This window comes from Miscanthus floridulus, chromosome 3, assembly GCF_019320115.1.
Source record: "Miscanthus floridulus cultivar M001 chromosome 3, ASM1932011v1, whole genome shotgun sequence".
Classification (NCBI taxonomy): domain Eukaryota; kingdom Viridiplantae; phylum Streptophyta; class Magnoliopsida; order Poales; family Poaceae; genus Miscanthus; species Miscanthus floridulus.
This window is the reverse complement of record NC_089582.1, coordinates 46650531-46673291: the sequence shown is the minus strand read 5'-3', so window position 1 is coordinate 46673291 and position 22761 is coordinate 46650531. Positions and strand designations below refer to the sequence as shown.

Genomic DNA, 22761 nt, shown 5'->3' with positions numbered 1-22761 from the left:
GGCATCGAGAGCTACTCCACCGCTTCCATCGTCTTCCTCCTCTTCGACGAGGGGGAAGGCGCCACTAGCGACGAGGCTTCCTAGGATCAGCACCGAGCGATCCCCTATCAACTCTCTCTCTTGCACTCTGTTATAATCCCTCAATTTTTGGGTGCTCTTGAGTAGAAAGATCATCAGCTGCTGGACATAGGGCCCCGATAGCCTGAACCAGGATAAACCATTGCGTCCTCTCTGTGATTCTTGTATTCTTGAGTTTACCCGAGCCACCGGAGACACGCACTCTGACATCCGACAAACAACAATGCTTGACGCGGTTTTGACCCCATGGCACCGCCCCTAAAAATCTATTTTCAGGAGCGGTTGCAATAGGAGAACTGCCCCTGTAAACTAATTTTCAGTGGTGGTTGCTGCACTATAACCGTCCTTGAAACTATTTTTCGAGGACGGCTGTGGCAATGCAGCCGCTTGTAAAAACACATTTTCAATGGTTGTTGGCTTATTGAAACTGCCCCTAAAAATCAGATTTTAATTTTTGAAATTTCCCACCATATGAAATCACCTGTTTTCCACCGCATTTCAAAGCCTATTGCAATAGTTGATTCAAAATAACTTTGTATATACTAGTGAACTAGGTAACTAACACTACGCCAGATTCTCACACTAGGAACGGGGGCATTTTTACTGTAGGGGCAGCTGGGATTAGGGGCGCCCCTACAGTGGACGTCCTCGGGCCCTAGCAGCCCAGCCGCCCCTACAGATGGCACTGTAGGGGCGGCTGGTAACCTGAGCCGCCCCTACAGTTGGGGCTGATCTGTAGGGGCGGCTCAATCACCAGCCGCCCCTGCAGTGCCCATTTGCCTTTTTTCAAATTTTAAAATTTAAAAGGTACAAATTTAGTCAAATGACAAGATAATCAAAATAAAAGTTGTAGATCTTGATGAGTTGAACAACTTTTGTATTCATCACTTTTACATCTTAAATCATTTAGGGTTTTAAAATTTGGTTTGAACTTGTCAAATTTCAAATTTAAAAATGTGTAAAACATTGTCACATCCAAGTTTGATCAAACTTAAATGCTGAAGCATGATTTTAGAAATTTTTAGGAAAAAAAACCATCATATTTGGAGTTAGTATGAGGACGAACAACTAGTTACAAAGTTTACCCACAGATTAAAAAGAGAAATCACACTGTTCTAGATGATCCTTACATGATCATAGTGAACATTATGATTTCTTTTTTTAATTTGTGGGTCAACTTTGTAACTAGTTTTTCTTCTTCATTGTAACTCCAAATCTGATGATTTTTTCCTAAAATTTTCCAAAATCACTCTCTATCAATTTATTTTGTTGGTTTTGTCAATATATACATATGAAAAGTTTGAGCAATTTAAATTTTGAATTTAAAAAAAATGCAACTTCAGACAAGATTTTGGTACCCAAATGATTTCAGCTGAAAAAAGTGATAAATATCAAAGTTGAATAACTCATCAAGATCTACAACTTTTGTATTGGTCATTTCTTCATATGATAAAGTGGTAGTGACATTGTTCACAAATGTGACACATCTCTCATAAGGTTTTATAAACTATATGAGACATGTGTAAGATTAGTGAATAATTTATGCTAAGAATTTGTCAAATGAAGAAATGACCAAAATAAAAGTTGTAGATATTTATGAGTTGAACAATTTTGGTATTCATCACTTTTTATGTTGAAATCAATTTGGGTCTCAAATTTTGGTTTGAACTTGTCATTTTTCAAAATTTCAAATTTGAAAGGTTCAATTTTTGTCAAATGACAAGATGACTAAAACAAAAGTTGTAGATATTAATGAGTTGAACAACTTTGGTATTCATCACTTTTTATGTTGAAATCATTTTGGGTCTCAAATTTTGGTTCGAACTTATAATTTTTTAAAATTTCAAATTTGAAAGGTTCAAATTTTGTTAAATGACAAGATGACCAAAATAAAAGCTGTAGATCTTGATGAGTTGAACAACTTTTGTATTCATCACTTTTACATATGAAATCATTTAGGGTTTTAAAATTTGGTTTAAACTTGTCAAATTTTAAATTTTAAATTTTAAAATATGTAAAACATTGTCACATCCAAGTTTGATCAAACTTAAATGCTGAATCATGATTTTAGAAATTTTTAGGAAAAAATCATCACATTTGGAGTTAGTATGAGGGAGAACAACTAGTTACAAAGTTTACCCATAGATTAAAAAGAGAAATCACACTGTTCTAGATGATCCTTATATGATCATAGTGAACAGTGTGATTTCTTTTTTTAATCTGTGGGTCAACTTTGTAACTAGTTTTTCTTCCTCATACTAACTCCAAATCTGATGATTTTTTTTCCTAAATTTTTCTAAAATCATTCTCTATCAATTTATTTTGTTGGTTTTGTCAATATATACATATGAAAAGTTTGAGCAATTTAAATTTTGAATTTCAAAAAAATGCAACTTCAGACAAGATTTTGGTACCCCAAATGATTTCAGCTGAAAAAGTGATAAATATCAAAGTTGAATAATTCATCAAGATCTACAACTTTTGTATTGGTCATTTCTTCATATAACAAAGTGGTAATGACATTGTTCACAAATGTGACACATCTCTCGTAAGGTTTTATAAACTATATGAGATATGTGTAAGATTAGTGAACAATTTGTGCTAAGAATTTGTCAAATGAAGAAATGACTAAAATAAAAGTTGTAGATATTCATGAGTTCAACAACTTTGGTATTCATCACTTTTTATGTAAAAATCAATTTGGGTCTCAAATTTTGGTTCGAACTTGTCGTTTTTCAAAATTTCAAATTTGAAAGGTCCAAATTTTGTCAAATGACAAGATGACTAAAATAAAAGTTGTAGATATTAATGAGTTGAACAACTTTGGTATTCATCACTTTTTATGTTGAAATCATTTTGGGTCTCAAATTTTGGTTCGAACTTGTCATTTTTTAAAATTTCAAATTTGAAAGGTTCAAATTTTGTCAAATGACAAGATGACCAAAATAAAAGTTGTAGATCTTCATGACCTCTACAACTTTTATGTTTATCAAATTTTCATTTGAGATAATTTGGTGTCTCAAAATTATTTTAGTAGTTTTGATTTTAATTTTTTAAAATTTAAAATTTTTCCCATTTTTAAAGGTTCAATTTTGAAATTTTAAACTGTTGTAGTTGTTTTAGTTATTGTATATTTGTGGCGGTCAGATTCAAATTTAAATTATATATCTCTTATTATCAAATGAGTTTACTTTGGCCGCCAGAACCACATGCCACGTCGCCCAAATTATTTCGCCCGTTCGATCTCCACAACCGACGACACAGATCTCTTGGATCGGATTCTAACGGAAGCTGATTCTCCTGCTTCGCCTTACCTTATCCGGCTTCTGCTCAGCTTCTTTCTCGCTTCTCCCGCTTCTCGTCGGAATCCACCGAAACAAATATATACTCAGCTTTGTCTTCTCCTTCACGAAGCTTCTCTTCCCCTCCTCTCTCTCTTGTGTTTGCTCTCTCTCGCTCTCCCTCTCCGACGCGGGCAGGGGGCCACGACGGGCGCGAGTGTCCGCGCCGGCGGCTGGCACGATGACGGCGGCCACCATCCTCCTCCTCCGTAGCCCTCCCTCACCTGCCTCTCATCTCCGTCTCTCCCACCCTTTCCTCTCTCTCTCTCTCCCCTTCCCTCTCCAACTACCGCCTGCTGCGAGGCGGCGGCGCCCCCCCTGCAGCCGCCGCGGTTGGAGCCCGGCGGCCCCCTCCCTCTCCCACATCCTGTGTGCGCAGCTCATCAACGCTTTCTCCCTCTGCTCCTTCTGCTCGTGTGCAGCACTCTCGGATGCATATTTTCCCTTGAATCGACGAAGGGCGAACCCTAGCGCGGCGACAGCGTGGGCGGCGGTGGGCGGGGCGCGCGTCGCCGGTTCTGTGGCTCGCGGTGGCGGCTTCGAGGGTCGAGCCCGCACCGCGCATGGCCGGGGCGGGGCATGGAGCGGAGCGCGCAGGCGGCGGCGTCTGCGGAGCCGGGGCGTCGTCGAGCGCACGGGGCCAGCCGACCACGGGGCATCAGCAGGTGCCGTGCAACGAAGTGTCCGCGCAGGTCCTCCATTCTGTAATCCTACTTTCCTGTTCTTGTTAGATGCTAATCAATCCAGTCTAATATACAGGTGTGGATCTATTCTGCAATATTTTGTTGAACAATATAACCCTTTAATCAAGTACTATTGGTCTGCATTTTGGATAGTAGTAGTGTTTTTCCCTTGCGAGGGAACCTGTATATGTGGATTTCATTTGCTATCCGCAAAGGGGATCTCTGCTGCTTGCTGCTGTGTGCATTTAGATCTTCTAAATGAAAAATGATATCTTTAATTTGTGTCTATACTTTACCTGTTGATATCACACTGCATATACTGGATTATGATATTTTCTCCCTTTGATCCATCACATAGTACATTCGTGTACCCTAATACTCTGAGTAGGCTGAAGCCTAACTGGCTAAGACATGGACACATTTGTTAGCTTGCATCTGAGAACTCTATGTCCATATCTGCATTTTTTCATAGGCCTTATTATGCCCACTATTTGTGATCTCAAATGTTCAATACCTGCTTATTATTTTAGCATGACCTTATATGAATTTACCTATTTATGCTCAGGTTGTTGTTGTCCAACATGTAGGGAGCTAGCAGAGGCAACCACGGAGCTCACAATACAAGCTACTACATGATAAGAAGTTGTCCTAATGTTTAGGACGAAGAGAACAAGGACGTGGCTAGGCTCTGTGGTGAGTTGCATTGCTCTAATGATGTAATCAGATTTTTGTCAATTGCTAGCCCATAAAGGATCCATTTATGCAGTTCAATATTCAATTCAACAATCTTATGCAGTTCTGTGATATATAGATTATGTGATACACACTGCTGCAATAGATCCTAGTTTGTTTTCCTTTACATGGGCTGCAATTGCATATTTTTTAGTGAGAAAAAAGCTTCCCGGAAACTTGAGATAGGAGCTGTGATAGGAAACTTGAGATAGGAGCTGGTGACATATGTACAGTTAGTAGGCAAAAAATGACCTGACCTTGAGATAGGAGCTGTTCTCATTTGTAATTCCTTTGAGTTCATATTTAGTTTAAATGGCAGTTCTGAACTTTTGTGCTCAAGAAAATGTACTGTTTCCATCCATATATTGATTACCTGTACTGTTTCTTAGCTTATTCATTTCATTTACTGTTTCTTAGTTTATTCATTTTTTTCTAAACACTAGTCTGAAAACATATTATTCCTTGCTTCTGATGCATGACTCCATTTAATTTCAGAAAAGGCAACCCAAGTTGTTTAATGTTTAGCATCAGACAATGGCTCTATGAATTCAAAGTGCTGGAGAAGCATCAAGGTATGGAGGAGTGAAGATTTAGTTGGAGGCTAAGTTGAAGGTAATTTATCTAGCTGTCATTTTTCTCGAGTTGCATCTTGTGTAAGCCAGTTGGATGCATGCTGACTTCCTTTTAATAGTTGGGCTAGCAATTTCATGCTTTGGATGATTATATATTCTCTTGATTTTAAAGTATGCAATGATCTTAAGTACTAAGTTTAAAGAAGGATCTCTGTGTTATTTAAATATCTTAGATGTCAAATGATAAAACCATGGAGATCAAACAGATGGCCTGGATGAAATGTTGTAGCAATACAGTTACTTTGTTTGTTGCATTTTAGAAATCACAGCAGCTGCACCTGCTCTTGCAGTTGAACATGGAGATGGCAGCGTGGATCTAGCCTCCGCATCATCTGTTCATGTGTTATTTTTTCTGATATGCAATATGCAATTTCTTAAAATGTATTGTTAAAATAAGTATAATTCATATGCAATATGCAATTTGAATTATTTATTTTTTTTGCTAGAAAATCCACTGTAGGGGCGGTTCTTGATTGAACCGCCCTTACAAATACACACAGCAGGGGCGGCTGGTGATATAGCCGCCCTTACAGAAGTCCACTACAGGGGCGGCTGATATTACCAGCCACCCCTACAGAGGGAACTGTAGGGGCGGCTGAAAACACCAACCGCCCCTACAGAGGCACCCTCTGTAGGAACACCCTGGGAAGGGCGGCTGGTACAACCGCCCCTACAGAGGCTCTAGAGCCGCCCCTATAGTTAACTTCTGTAGTAGTGTGATACAAATTTGATTCACAAAGTATTTGTAGCATTCTTTAATTTACATTACAAACTAGAAAATAACATTGTGCTTCATCACAACAATGATTTGAAGGTTTCATCGGCTGCAACGCGAAGAGCCGCAAACTTCTGATGTATGGCATACTCCGAATTACGATCATAGAATAAGCCCCTCAAGAGCCTCCCACACCAAAAACTTGCAGAAATCATCTTGAACTTCTTGAATATCCATTTGGTTAATTACACAGGAAGGAGAAAACACCTTATGCTGCACAAAACACAATGGAAAAAATTAGCTAGATTCGTATTAATGAACATATGCATATGATATGGTTCGATGGACCGACTTACGTCTTGAGGTTTATTATAGTACCACCCGTTGGTTCTAGGCCATTGACATACAAAGTAGCCACGAAGCACACTTCTGGGAGGCAAGCTCGTGCACTGCAGGTCGGTGATGCAAAAAAAAAACAATGGAGTGGTCATACCGATGGATGTAGAGAAACGGTAATCTAATCCAGCTTTTCCGGGTTATGCACTCCACCTTTCTTAACGTAACAACCGTAGGTGCTATTTAGTGGACGTGATGGACGAAAGAATCAGTTTCGCTATAACAACAATTGGATGCAACAATTTCTCCCACAAGTAATAAACTACGGTTGTTTACGCCTGTAAAACATTGATGAAATTTTGGAATGTTTTTTCATCTTTTTCTCATCGAGTCAAAGAGCAAAATGGTGCCAAGGTTTACATTGATGCATGTTAAGGTGAAGTGATCATTGCATTAGTACAAATAAGATAATGGTGTCAACGTAAACCAAATTGCATGAAAAATGATTCTGGTGTCAGTGGGCCAATGTAAACCAAATAACCTGAAAAATGATACTAGTTGATCTTACCCGAAATAGTCTAGGGCGTATATATATTGGAACCTCTGATAAGCTAGCATCACATTCCCAATATAGATTGCAACTTCTGACTTTACTTCTTTGTGCGCAGCCTTCCTATTTTTTTTCTCGCCTTGCCCTTGACACCCATGAATGCAGGATGATCATCTTTCCACATTAGAGGCCCAACGTCGTGCCTCGTTAATGAGACAAGGGTCAAGGAATGCGCTTCTCACATCCAACTTGGCCACGTCCATCCACTATTTGCTACACGAAAGTATGGCACATATGAGGTTAAAAGGATAGCACATGCACATATAACAAAATTTGAGGATGAGTTGAAGGAAACACTACTTACATGCACGACAGGGAAATATGCCTCATGTCGAGTCTCTTCTGGTGGAATAAGAATTGAATGTCCTCAAAATATATGGTCAAGTTTGAATATTCGATGTTGGTGTTGTATATGTCGTTAGCTAGGTAACACACCGGTATTGCCTCTAGGCCGCGTTCGGCCACATGCAAATACCACTTTTGAAAGACCCTCATTTGTGCCAATCTTTTGGATTCTAGGGTAAAATCAGGTAGGAATTCCATGCCAAATAAAAATTCAAGTGGGCAATCGGGATAGTCTTGACTCATCATATATTTAACAAACTCCACGCCCAACACGGCTTTGCTCATATAGGACTGCCCAAAGCTAGTTGTAGATGCTTCCTTGGCCTTGGCCTTTGATGTAGATGCTTCCTCCTAGCCCTTGGTTGCAGAAGCTTCGTTGGTGTTCTTTTTACCATGCGACAGAAACATAAACAATATGGCAGCATCAGGTGGGTTGGTATCCTTCTCAAGTGCGCCCGCCAAGCTAACCTAGTTGTTGTCCACTCGACCAACCTGTCTTAGCCCAGACTAACACGAAGGGTCCTAAGGAGTGTGCCATCCGCACCTCTTCTTCACAATCTTATACTGTTGAGTTACACAACACGAACCATTCATCAAGCACAGACTTAATTGATAGCTAAAATATCATTGACCATAACATAGAATATTTAGAAAGTGTAATTTACATGGTTATACATTATCCCACACTACATCTAGGTTCCCGCTCGGTCATTTATCACTAACATTAGATTTAACACACAGCTCACTTTGGGGACGCCCATCCCAAGGTCTGCTACCATTCGATTTGATTGAACTTTGCACAATGGTCATCAAGCCGAAGTACCTACAAAACAACTTATCGGCAACACCGTGAGTACATTGCATACTCGCAGGACTTAATTCCAACATATATTTATTTGGTGGATGCAAAGGGGATTACGAGGTGTTTGTACATTTGCAAAAAAAATCATGGCGTTTGTTAATAGAATGACATTTTTCAATTCTTAACAAATATAAGTACATTGACAATTAATAACATAGAGAACATGGTTAAGTGATCATCATTGTAATTCATATCAACATCAAGTTTCATCATCATCGCTACACTGAGTGTAAGGACCTGAGTTCGCTACAACCTAGGCTCTCAATTTTGATCACCGACAGAGCTCCTAGATGAGCCCTGCAGGCATTTGGATAAAGCAGAAACAACGATTACATTGCTTTTCTACCCAACAAGGCAACTCGCAATCCAAAAGAGTGAAACATCAGCAACGGTCAAACCTAGTCGCTGAAAGGTGCACCACATTGGCTCAGATTGTTAGAGGTTAGGTTATTGACCTTTGGAATGAAGTTAATTGGCCTCAATGCCAAATCCTAGGTGTTTGGATCCATCCCTCAACCAATAGAGAATACCGGACAGTCCGACATAATACCGAACCATCCGTCAGTACCTGAACTGCATGCAGTGAGTGGGGAATGAGCTGTCCTCCACTCAACCCTTGGCCCCACATGTCATATGCACAAAATGGAAGATGGGAACATCAGCTAAAGCAATACCCAACTCAACCCATTCTCCCATTTCTCACCTTCCTCTCTCTCTAAAAGAGCAAGAACAAGGAAGAACTAGAGAGAGAAAATGGAGATTGAAGATCAAGGTGGAAGGTGAAGTGAAGACATGCAATCCAAGATCATCATCTCATCCAGATCAACTCATCCTCATCTCATGGTCATGGTTAGCTCATGAGCTCTTATCTCAATTAGTTGGAAATTTCTCTCAAACCCTAATCTCAATCTTTCATGCATGTATGGATCATGGAGGGTGGTGATATTTCGTTCATCACAAAGGATGTTGATATTTAACTTAAAGGATGGAAATCAAGGCATGCTCAATCTCTTATCAAGGATCCAAGTCTATCATGATTCTCAATCTTGAGTTAGGTTCCTTTTGCTCAATCTCAAGCCTTAATCTCAAATGGTTCATGGGAAGAGATAGAACCCAAATCACTAGATGCACTAGTTAGCCAAGACCCAAAACCTAACTAGCTCTAGCCAAGCATATCCCTATAGTCATCCTAGAAATTTAGTGCACATGCATAGATGTCTACTACCCCAAATTAGGAATCTAACCAACCCAAAACCTAAGCATAGGTTCTGTCTCCCAACATGCGGAGTGTTCACCAAGTGCGGTGGAGCGTCCGATCAACCTTCCCAATTTAGTAAACTTCCCTATAGGAAGACCCATACCCTTGCTGAGTGGGAATAGTGGAGTGTCCGACAACTCATCGGAGTGTCCGCTGAATTATAAAGAACAGTCACCCAGTAACCCGAGAGTACCCAGTTCATACTGGAGCGTGCACCAGCCGGTCGAACCATCCGACATTGCTAGTAAACCCTAGAGTTGACTAAGTCCTGAGCCTACCGGAGTACCCGTGACCTCCATGGAGTGTCCGTCCACCTAAACAGAGCCAACCTAGGGACAACCCACCTTGGCACCCAACACAGCGGAGTGTCCGTCATTTAGGATGGAGTGTCCACCAGACTATAGAAAGTGTGAGATTGTTTAGAAAGCTTACCCAAGAGGTCAACAATACTAGTTTGTATCCCATAGCAAATAGCGTAACAGTGGAACCATAGTTAGATGTCTCTTCCCAAGTTCTAGTTGATAATCTATTCCTATCTATTCATACCCTTCTCGTCATTCCGAGCGTCGACATATCTCTCTAATCAGATCTCTCTTGATCTTTTCAGGAATCGACTCGAGTAAGGAACGTGTATGAATCATCATCGTCGGCTTTGAGAGTTAGAACGGCAACACATTCATGCAGGCACCCTACTACTATAAACCCTATTTTGGATACTTATGAAGTTCCATTATGAGTTATGCATTACATGTAGTTTTGTTTGTTAATCTTGTTCACCTCTACACTTAGAGTCACTCATTAATCTAGTAGAAGCCTCTCATCTAAAAAAATGGGAATGGAAACGCTTAATTTCTTATTGCTTAGTTACTTAGCAATGGTAGAAGTCGAGCATTAGAGGGGAACTCATTCTCGCGCGTGTAGGATGCTACACTTGGATAATTAATCACTAAAACCAATGAGGTTACAACTTGATTTACTTTCTTAATCTGGATAGGATTCACTTCACTAAAGGTTATAAACTTGGATACCACTTTGGTAACTTAGCTCATGCGAAGGGTAGGTCATTGTGAGTGTGGGATCTCGAGCGACATAGCTCATGGAGTAGTTAAGGACCGTTTATTGGGATACGTGAGTCCAAGTAACGACCCATACAGACCACATGTCGCGGATGGGGTCGACAAGCCAAGTAGCTAATTGCGATCAGTTTATCCGTAAAACTAGCAAGGGGGTTGCGTCGACATTGATTGCGCACTAGTCGAACCTTTGATGAGACACTCATGCCTGATTAGGGAAAGGTTTGAGAACGTGAGGCAACCCTAACTACCGAACATGGTGTATGGTGGTTAGTCCCGTTTTTCATGTGGGTACAGTTGTACACCTCTGCAGAGTTTGAAAGCCTAAGTTCTTCGGGACAGAACTATTCAGTTGTTCCTACTTTCGGTACCCATGGTAGCGTTGTTAATAAGCTAAGAGCACTTATGTGCAATATTGATATTAATCGTGCACTTTCGTTCTAGTGATTGAGCATAGCATGTCATATCTTTAAGAAACGCCATTGCTTTTCTGCAAATGTACAAATGCCTGATATTCTCCTTTGCATCCACCAAATATAATATGTTGGAATTAAGTCCTGCGAGTGTGCAATGTACTCACGGTGTAGCCGTTAAGTTGTTTTGTAGGTAGCAAGGCATTCTTCCGAGACTAGCTCTAATGAGCGCCACGGTTAGTAGACCTTAGAAGGTCATTTTACAAGATGAGCTACGTGTAACCCAATGAGTAGAAGAGTCAATGAGATGGAGGGTTAGTGTTAATAGTACTTTTCTTTCTTGAATCGCACTACTAAATTTTGACCCTGTTTCAACGCCCGAAAAGTGTTGCAATAGGCCCAAAATAGTTGCAATAGCAAAAATAGCAACACTTTTTTTGTTGGGAGGCATTGCAAGCGCTTGCGTGGGTAAAGCTTTGAACAAAGCTTTTCTGGGAAGCGTTGCAAAATGCGTTTTGGATTTGTAACTCCTAGGCGTTGCAACATAAGGTTTTGCTACGGTTGTAGGTGTGGCAACAACAACTAATGCAACATGTTAGGCGTTGCTGGACCTTGCAATGGCAACTTGCCCATGTCATAGCAAATGGTGCACTAGCAACGACGAACGTGTGTTGCAAGACAATGTATTGCCACGCATAACGCGTGTGGCAACAAGGGTTATGTCGCAACACCAAGAAGTGGTGGCAACATGTGCAATTGCCACGTCCAAGGTTTGGTTGCTATAAGGTGCCCCTCTATTGCATCGCATAACGAGTGTGGCAACAAGCCTATGTGGCAACACCAAGAAGTGGTGGTAACTTGTGCAATTGCCACGTTCGCATTGTCATTGCTATAAGGTACAGTCGCTATTGATACGCTGATTGTTCGTTGCTATATGATATATTGCCACAAAAAATGTGGTTGCCAATAGCCACTTTCACAACAATTTTGCTTTGTTGCCACCAGACAATATTGCAGCGCCATTAATTAATTAGAAACTCAATAGACATCGACAAAGCATTTGAATAAAGCCATCAAACCAAAATATTAACTTGTTTAATTTGTTCACATCTAGAATTAAACAATCCAAATTCAAACTCATGCTACACACACATTATTGAAACAAAGATATCCAACACATTTGTTTCTAAGCCAAAACATATAAGATGCCTACACACCATTCAAGCCGATCCCATCACTTGTATGCTCCACTCAAACTCTAGCTTCGTCACTTGTGTTTTGCGTAGCCTGCGCCTTAGCCTGCACCTGACACTCCCCGCTGCCTCACTTGCATAGCCTGCACCTGGACGCAAATATCAATAGACTTAATTAGCAAAAGATGCAAGGCTACAAATTTTTAACTACTCAAAGTCGCATTTGAGTAGCTAAAAGTTTGCAATTAAAGAACAGAGCTGGCAATAGTGAACGACATGTTCTACTCAATACATAGTAGAAGCAATAGCTAAAGCCTATAAAGGATGAAATGGAAGTACAAAGCACCTGGTAGTATTATTATTATTATATATATTCAGGCAAAGCATATATGTATGCATGATTCAGAACTTACTGAGCTTAGTGTATGAGTTGCATTATATCAATGAGAGCCCAGTAATTTACAGGTCATAGTAGTATGAGTTACATTAGATTGATGAGAGGCCAGTAATTTTAACTTTGAATCTCAGCCATGTTACTTTATAAGGGCAAATTTATAGGTCATAGTAGTATAAGTTGCATTATATTGATGAGAACCGATAATTATAAATCAAGATATTTGCATGTTCCCATTCAGTAGAAGAAGTGCAACATTTGTGTGTTGTGAAGATATGGAGAAATTATTCCCTGACATGAGGGATTAAAATTCTCATCATTAATACAGCGGCTACAGCTTCGGCTGCAGGCCTCCTCAGTGAGCACTGTAGCAGAAGCAGAAGATGGCTGCTGCAGCCGCTATTTAGCTGCAGCCAAACAGTCCCGTCTTAATAATGTTGCTGCTTGCTAAACAGTTTCCAAATTAACAAAACCTTATCTCCTATAGAGAATAACCTTCATGATCTCTGCAGTTACTAGTTGATATCATCCACAATAAATAAATAGCAAAGATATAAACAAGAGATAAAGTACATGCTAGTTTAGAATTCCTCAATAAGAGCATGTAAATTTCTATTTATCATGAATCTAGTGCTTAAAGCATTAGAACCATCCAATGGTGTCTCCAGAACAATAATATAGTCACAATGACTAAGAACTAGTGATGTTCACAAACAAAGAAAATAAAAGGGCACAAGTTATCCAGAACCATTGGTACTATTTTACTGGGCACATCTTAGCTCAATAGCATAGTGCTCAGTCATTCAAAAACATAGATGGTGACAAGCAAAGCACATATCAAAAGGCATAAGTTATCGAGAAGCATAGGAAGGAATTTTACCTTACATGTGCCTGATTTGGACTATCCCAACACTAAAACTCTACAGTCGTCCTGAAATAAAAGAACATTGACAATTTTGCCATAGGCTATTCAGTAAAGAGACATTGCAAATCACATGATCAGAAGGACAATGCGAACGTCATAGGAAAAACAAAGCTTACATTCAATTCTTTTTGTCTGATCGTCTCTTTGCCACAGCATCAGACAAATGTTTTGAAGTAATAAAATTCGGTGTACCATTCCCTTCTTTGTTTTGTGATTGATTTCGGTTAAGACTGCCTCTAGTGTTGCGCACAATGTTACCTGCAGGTGTTGAAGCTGCGAGTTGTCCTTTTTGCTTCACTTGTAGGTTATTCTGCAACTCAAAAAATTACATGAAAAATTTTAGGACTCTCATGCCGTGCACTAATTCATGATGGCTGTAATCAATTTTCAATCTGAAATAACCTGATCTAATGGTGCTTCATTCTCTTGTGTTGTTTCTTCTCTTTCAGTCAAGATTGGTTCACGAACAATTGAGGGTGTTTCGTTGCCTGCTGTTTCATTGGCTGCTGTTTCGTTGGCTGCTGTTTCGATGGCAGCTTGGTTAACCTGCATTTAAATTTTTTTATTACTACTACTTAGCTCCCGTAGACAAGAACTTAATTGATTAATCTTCTTATGTTCAGTTTGAGCAAGCATATTATGGTGATGACTGTCAAGTGAATACAACAAAAAAAACCTATCAAAAAACAAACCTACTAACTTGATAAATACGCAAGTTCAAATGTTACAATACTATTACCTGCGGTGATGGTCCTTGCCTTTGTGCTGCTAGCATTGACATAAACTCTTGCCTAAGTTGTTCTTTATCAGCCTCCGTTGCTTTCTGCAATTCTTCCATCTGACGCCTATGTTCCTCCTTCTCGGCTTCCCTTTCAGAAACTTGGCTTTGAAGCTGTGCTTGTACCTTCTCGAGCGTAGCCTTCAGCTCTTCAGTTTCCATATGGGATGCCGTTTCAGAACGGGCCTGGTCCTCGAAACGTTCAGTCATTAGCTGCCTTCTACTTGGATACCTTGCCAAATACCCATTACCATGAACCTTGGATGATTTAAATCTAGTAGTTTGCGTGTACGCTTCCTGGAAAATAAGGTTTCTCTCTACTGAAGGAATAAAGCTATCTGGTGACTCTGTTTCCTTCTCTGCAATTTTGCTGCAAGCAGTTTCCTAACACAAAGAAGACATACAAACTTTGTTAAACAAAAACTGGAAACGAAGACTATGAATCATTTAGTAAGGGTTGTAGAAACAATTATATGCGCACATAGACAGCCTTAGATGCATCGTTTGTCCATTTCCCTCCCTTACTGTGCGTTTTCGCCCAAAGATCCACATCATTTGGCTCTTCACCAGTTTGTGGATCTCTCTAATTTTGGCCAGAATGAAACAAATAAATATTTCATCAAGTAAGAAAACATTGATAGTGCTTCTCAAGTCATTACCAGTTCATAGCTGCACTGAGCGAAACGCTTTGATCCCATCATATGCTTTGTTTGGGCAAGCGAACGGTTTTGAGAATTCTTGTTGCTAAGTTTCTGAATGTTATGTTTGTATTAAAAAAACAGTGCTCCCAAGAAAACATTTATGTCTGCAAGTGCAGTTGGTAAGAAAAATAGTAAATGGCATCAAACCTAGAATTCCTCTGTACCGAAATACAACACTAGATAGTGCCATTCAACAATGTGCAGGTCTTCGGGCTTATGTCTCATTCTCACATCATAAGTGTCATAAGCCCTGTAAGTTGCACTAAATGTTGAGCACCATCCTTTGTAGCGCTCATTAGAGATGGCCCATATCTTTTTCTTGTTTTCCAAACTATCCTCAAGGTCCCACTTTTCCTGTTGAAAAAACAAATACACAAACCGGGTCAGTTCTTACACTATTTCACAAATAAGATTGGAACGGATCCAAAATATGCGAAGCTTACCATTACGTCAGATGCTATCTTGTTTTTAACTTCAACATCGATGTCTTTCCACTTTCTCACTCCAATAAGTGGAGCACTTTTCCTTGTATACACTACCACTTCGTCAACAAAAGACCATTGGTGACCACCAACAGGTCCTCCCATTCTAGAGAATTCAACATCCAATTTCATAGTGCCCTGCCTAGCTCTTTTGTTGGATACAGTTAAACCTTTGATGGGCCCACATCCTTAAAACTTCCTCTTTTCACTGCCATGTCGCCCTTTAAAACGACATACAATGGAATTTAATAAATGTTCCTGTTAATCTTGTGGAATATAATTGCACCTTATAATAATGTTTTCCAAAAAAAATATTCTTACCATCATTGACCAGTTGTTTTTCACAACGAGCATGACTTGGACTCTGCACTGGTGGTGTTGAATTGCTAGATTGACTTGACTGATTGCTGGGGAGCTCTACATATGCCTCTGCCAATAATAGAGCATAAGTTAAAATTGGTATATGAAGAACTGTTAAATTGATTTATAACTTGGAGAGAGATATTATATTACCGATGCCATCAAGTTGTCCTTCCAGACGTAACTATTGGTTGTATGCTTTGACTGTATCTTCCCTGAACATATCACAAAGTTCTGGAAACATGCTTATATTATTGAATTGGCTACCAATGAATTAATTAAGATGCAGTTATGGACACTAGTGCAACAACTTAGCTTATAGTCCTTGTAGTCATCAAGTGGCTCATTTGTGAATTCTTCCTCATAAAATGATGTACCCGGAGGTAGTTTCATGGGAGTTATGGATACATTTCGCTCGGTTATTCTATCTGTGCTCAATATTAATCTGACTTCTCTCTCCTCATCGTTCATTGTTATCATTCCACTTGCATCCATTTCCGTTTGAATTTCACAAAGTGTTGCTACATTATTACCAATTCGTTTCTTACAGTATAAGAAGTCCCTCATAGTGTAACCTAAACGTGATTTCTTTGTTAACAAGTTTCCAAATGTGAGATCCTTCCTCTCTAATTCAATTTCAGCAATATCAGCCTATGAGACGAAAATATAGACACTACGCCAGATTTGGACATCACTGCCGGCCTCACCACTGCTGGATTTGTGACAACCGGCAGTGATGTACCTTCACTGACGGTTATGAGCTTGAAAATGAGAAAATGATTGGGGTTCGGCTAAAACCGGCAGTGAAGCACCACATCACTGTCGGTTTGTAGCTTGAACTGGCAGTGTTTTGGTGGCCACTTATCACTGCCGGTTCAAGCCATAAACCGGTATTGATTTGGCTCTATCACTGTCGGTTCTAGCCAAGAAACGAAGGTGATAAGCCTACAACACAAAAAGGCTGCAACCGTCCTCTTCTTTCTCCTCTCTTCCATCCCGAGAACAGAGGCACGCGTTTAGGCCCTTCCCTCCATTATCGCGGCTGCTCTTCACCATGTAGCTAGCGCTTGGATTTTGAAGAATGGCTTGATCTTTTTGCTTTAATGTTAGTAACAAACATCCACTCCTTTGATTTTGTTGCTTAATTAGCTTCGTTTTGATGACTACATTGCTTGATTCTCATTCTAGTTCTTTCTCTATTCTAGAGAGCACTTTTCCAATTGGACATTTATGCAAGGCTCAAATTGTGGTGAATCCATCATCCAAAAGGTTGGTGTCTATGAACACATTTAAATTCCTAGCTAATTATTCCATGGTGGTCAAGATCATCATTGTTAGTATGTGCTGCTATAATTAGTTCTTAGAAGTAGAGTAGAATAGTTGTTCTACAATATTGTGCAATAATTGTTTTTTACTATGATTTTCAGTTTACAGGGCCAGGGCTACCAATTTCAATTTTCTAATAATTAGTGTACAATAATGTTTTCTAAAAATGGTACTTTCGAGCTACAATTATTATTCATGAAGCTCGATTTCTTATTAATTCTTTGTAATTACTGTCTCAGTATTTTTTTGTGCAGAGATGGATCGAGATTGGATGCATCTATCCCGAACGGACAAGCGGTACATGCATGGCGTCAACCAGTTTATCACCGATGCCAAAGCCCATGCTGGGAATGGGAACCCTGTCTTCTGCCCATGCAAAGATTGCAAGAATCAAAGGAACTTTCGTCAAGTTGAGTCTATACGATCGCACTTGATTACCAGGGGGTTCATGCCAAACTATACGATATGGACTATGCATGACGAGGTTGGTGTGAATGTTCTACAGGAAAACGATGATGATGTGGACATGCCTGACATATCCATCCATGATGCTGACGAGGAACCTGGTGTCAACACGGAACCTATGGCCACAATTAATAATGTGTTTAGGAACACGCTAGCTGACGACACCGAGGATAACGATGGCATTTCTCAGCTGCTACGTAATGTAGAGACCGGATGTCTTAGTGAAAGATAGCTAAGAAAGCTAGAGAAAATGAGACAAGATGGCAAAACACCATTGTATAGGGATTGTCCAATGAGCAAACTGGAAGCTGACATCATGCTGTTAGAGTTCAAATCGACAAACAGATTGAGCGATAAAGGCTTCGATCAGTTGTTAGGTATAATAAGGAAAATGCTCCCAGAAAAAAACGAGTTGCCAGAAAAGACATACTTGGCCAAGCAAATGATCTGCCCCATCGGCCTCGAGGTTGAAAAAATTCACGCGTGTTCCAATGATTGCATATTGTACCATGGAGAAAAATACAAAGACTTGGACAAGTGCCCCAAGTGTGAAGCTCCACGGTACAAGGAAGGGCCGTCGATGAGGGTACCAAGACCAGAGGAGGTCCCGTAAAGGTCGTTTGGTATTTCCCTATAGCTCCCTGGGTGCATAGGCTGTTTGCATGTGCAAAGTCAGCCAAGCTATTGCACTGGCATAGCCAAGAGCGTAAGAAAGATACAATGACGAGGCACCCCACCGATGGGCATGACTGGAGGACTATCAATACTATGTTCTATAAGGACATTGCTGGAGAGGTAAGGCACCTATAGTTTACTTTGAGCACAGATGGGATGAATCCTTTCGACCAGGTTAGAAGCAATCATAGCACCTGGCCAGTGATGCTCTGTATATACAACCTTCCACCTTGGGTCTATATGAAGCGGTCATACATCCAGATGCCACTACTGATCCAAGGGCCAAGACAACCTGGGAATGACATCGATGTGTTTCTAGAACCAGTGATCGATAAACTAGTGGAGATGTTTGAAAAGGGTGTGCCGGATGTTTGGGACGAGTACAAAAAGGAACATGTCACGATCAAGGGAGTACTTATCGCTACAAACACCGACCTGCCAGGTCGAGGTTCGTTGTCCGGAGAGAAGACAAAAGGCTATACTGGATGTGTCGAGTGCTTGGACGACACCGATGCGGTAAATCTGCCAAATAACTCAAAGATAGTTTATATGGGACACCGTAGGTTCCTACCTAAGGATCAAAAAAGATTTCAATGGTACTATTGAGAAACGCTTAGCTCCAAAATATCGAGATGGGCCTGTGATACTTTGAGAACTGAACAAATTGGAGGTTGTCCTTGGGAAGGGGGACAATGCAGTAGCAGCGCCTGATGGGAGTGTTTGGAAGAAAAAATCAGGTTTTTGGAAACTACCTTACTGGCCATTTCTGAGTGTACGCCACTGTCTTGATCCCATGCACATCACTAAAAATGTGTGCGCTAACACTCTTAACACCTTGATGGACACCGGGGGGGCATCGAAGGATTCACTAGCCACACGCCTAGACATGCAACACTTGGGAATCAGGAAGGAGCTGCATCCCGTGGAGCTAGAGTATGGCCAGTTCGAACTTCCGGTTGCGTCATGGACATTGAAGAAGGATGAAAAGTGTGCGCTTATTTCTTTCTTCAATGAACTCAAAGTCCTGACGGGCTACTGTGCGAACCCAAAGAGGCTAGTGAACATGAGAGAACTCAAGTTCAACTATGGCCCTATGAAGGCCCATGACTGTCATGTCATTATGACTCGGCTGCTCCCTATTGCCCTGCGTGGTATCCTCCCCCAAAGGTCCGTGCCCCAATCATAAAGCTTTGCTCATTCTTCAACGCGATCTCAAAAAAGGTCATTGATGTGTCCACGCTAGAGCAGCTGCAACGGGACATAGCTGAAACTCTCGTTAGGCTTGAGATGCATTTCCCATCGACTTACTTTGATATCTCATTGCATCTGCACATTCATCTTGTTGACCAAATTAGAGCCCTTGGCCTAATGTACCTGCATCAGATGTTCCCTTTCAAAAGATTGATGAAAGTTTTCAGGTGGTATGTTAGGAACAGATTCAGGCCAGAAGGGGGCATGGTTGAAGGATGGTCAATGGAGGAGGCCATTGAGTTTTGCACATATTATCTAGACATCAAAAGGGGTGGGGTTCCAGAATCTCATCATGAGGGAAGACTACGTGGCAAAGGAACGATCGGAGAGAAATCTATTACAGTAGATGACCCTATTTCATTCAGACAGGCACAGTTCGCTATTCTCCAGCAAGCCAAGGGTGTGATGCCATACATTGATGAGCACAGGCAATTGCTGCAGACTCTGTATCTGAGTAGGTCACAGGCTTGGCTGGATAAAAAACATAAGGAGGAATTTGTCAACTGGTTGCGACATCGCTTGCTTGGAATAAAGTTGGGTAATCAACTGGATGCCTTAGCCAAGGGACCTTCGAGTACTTATCTTAAGTACCAAGGGTATGAGATCAATGGATTCACATTTTACACAAAAAAGCAAGATGGAAAGAGCACATACCAAAATTGTGGTGTTTGTTTTGATGCTCACGACGAAAATGGCAATGTGCAGGCGATATACTATGGTTTCATAGAGGAGATATGGGAGCTAGCCTATGGTCCATTGAAGGCAGCTCTTTTTCGCTGCCAGTGGGTCCGGCTCGAGGAAATCAACACTGACAGTGAAGGGTTCACTACCGTTGATCTCACTAAGACCGCATATAGAGACGACCCCTTCATCCTTGCAAGAGACGTTATGTAAGTGTTCTATGCAAGGGACAACAAAGACAAAAGGAAGGCTAAAAGTAGTCCTAGAAGGGAAAAGGAAGATTGTCGGTGTCGATGGAGTGATGTACGAAGAAGACTACAGGGGCTATCGGGAAATGCCTCCATTCGGGGCGAACATACCCCTACCTATCCTTCAAGAGGGTGACGAACCTGCTTACATATGGCTTGATCACAATGAGGCCCTCATTGTTGATGCACCTAAAGATAGTTAGATTATTGTTAACTATGTAATCATTATGCACATAACCGTGAAGGATGTTTGATCCTAATGAAACTCTCATCTCCTCTCTCCTCCTCGTTAATACTCTGCCAACTCAGCAAATATACCGACGTATCATAGCAATTAATGAGAATGAAAGGTATTTAAAACTACCATTGAGACTGACCTTATTACTATTCAAACACTCGATTAGACACCCAACGTAACATTTCTAAACTTTACTCTCTGAAATCAAACACCAGCTAAATATAAATATAAATATATATGTCTAGACTTCCAATAGAAGAACATTGGGGCGACCATTCTCTTCCGAGCTACTACTAGTAGAGAGGGATCCACAGCTCCTCAGCGCCACTGGTCCCCAACCAGTTTGTAGTCCCTGCTCGCAATACTCGAAGGAGCCCAGCCCACAGTCGGCACTGAGCAAAGGTGTAGTAGCTCCATTCCTCCTCCAACCTTCATTGATCATTGATGTATGTGCTCTTGGAGATGTGAATGGGAATGCCTATGGCTTGTGTGTTGACTGTTGAGTGATCCATTTACAAGATGCGTGTACTGTTCTAGTCTCTAGACCAGGCCAAGATGAAGAGGAATGCTAAGAAGGCCACAGAGAAAGAAGGTGCAAAGGCACCCCCGGCGACCCGCACTCGAATCTCAGGTGTGCCAAACTTTTTTGATTTTTCATTTATTTATTAGGTAGTAGTAGTGCGTTACGACAGGATAAAAGAAAAGAACAACTAATTCTAACATAATCCCTATTCTAGTATAGTGGTTAAGGCTCCAAACTAAGAACCCCGAGACCTGGGTTTGAATCCTAGGCTTAGGATTTTTTTATATTTTTTTACTAAAAGGCTGCGATGGCGGTAGGGCCCTTCACTGCCGGTTTTGGTTTTAAAACCGGTAGTGATAGTGTTGCGATGGCAGGCTCCAAACCGACGGTGATTTTTTTTTATATTTTTTTACTAAAAGGCTGCGATGGCGGCAGAGCCCTTCACTGCTGATTTTGGTTTTAAAACCGGCAGGGATAGCTTCTATCACAGTCGGTTGCTCAAACCAACACAAAAGGCCCCATTCACTGTCGGTTTTTAAACTAAAACCAACAGTAGTGTGTAGATGCTCCTCACATGCCAACATTGCTCCCACTAACCACAACAGTTGGAACACTGCTCCCACCTACCCCGACAACTTTAGTTTAGAAATAAAAATGTACCACGACTGCTAGCCCCTATAAAATGGCCCTCGGCCAGGAGCAAGCCTCTCCATGCTTGTTGGTTTCAGCGAGGGCTTATCAGCCATGATACAGTGTTTTCCTCTCACAACAAACCACAGATATCGTTATGCGTCGTAGTCCACCAAAATGGTGCACACAAGAGGTACTAGAAGAATGATACTAAAGATAGAGCAACGCCAAAGAATGGAGATGCCACGAGGTTCACAGAGCCATCCACTGTGGTGCGCCTTTGGAAAAAGGCCATGTATAGACAAGGTGGGTTCATCGATACCACCTTGTCATCTCCAACTGGTATAGCTCGTAGACCACCTCGGTGCTGCTGTTTGACCCTAGTTGGTGCTAGAAGAATGCTACTGAGGTGGTTAAATTATAATGTGTTGATACACATTGATTATAACATTGATTGGAATTTTAGTGTAAGGTCTTTGTTATCGTATATGTAACTTATTTCTAATATTTTTGTAATTTTTTATGTATTTCATTACTATCTAAATAAAAATATCGTTGTTGTTAAAACTTTCCCACTGTACTATCTAAATAAATATATCCTTTACATATATGCACCTTCACTGTCGGTTTTATTTACAAACCGGCAGTGATAGGCACCTTCACTGTCGGTTCTATTTAAAAACCAACAGTGATACTAACTTTCACTGTCGGTTCTATTTAAAAACTGGCAGTGATGTCTATGCCCCCCTATATAAAACAAATTGTCGGCCACATACTTCGATCCCACCCACCCATGAACTCTCAGTCTCATTT

At 40.8% G+C, this 22761-nt stretch overlaps 1 pseudogene; it reads right to left on the bottom strand.

The window, feature by feature from the left end:
• Positions 1-12308: 12308 nt before the first annotated feature.
• Positions 12309-22761, bottom strand: part of LOC136543672 (uncharacterized) — a 32755-nt pseudogene continuing 22302 nt past the window's right edge.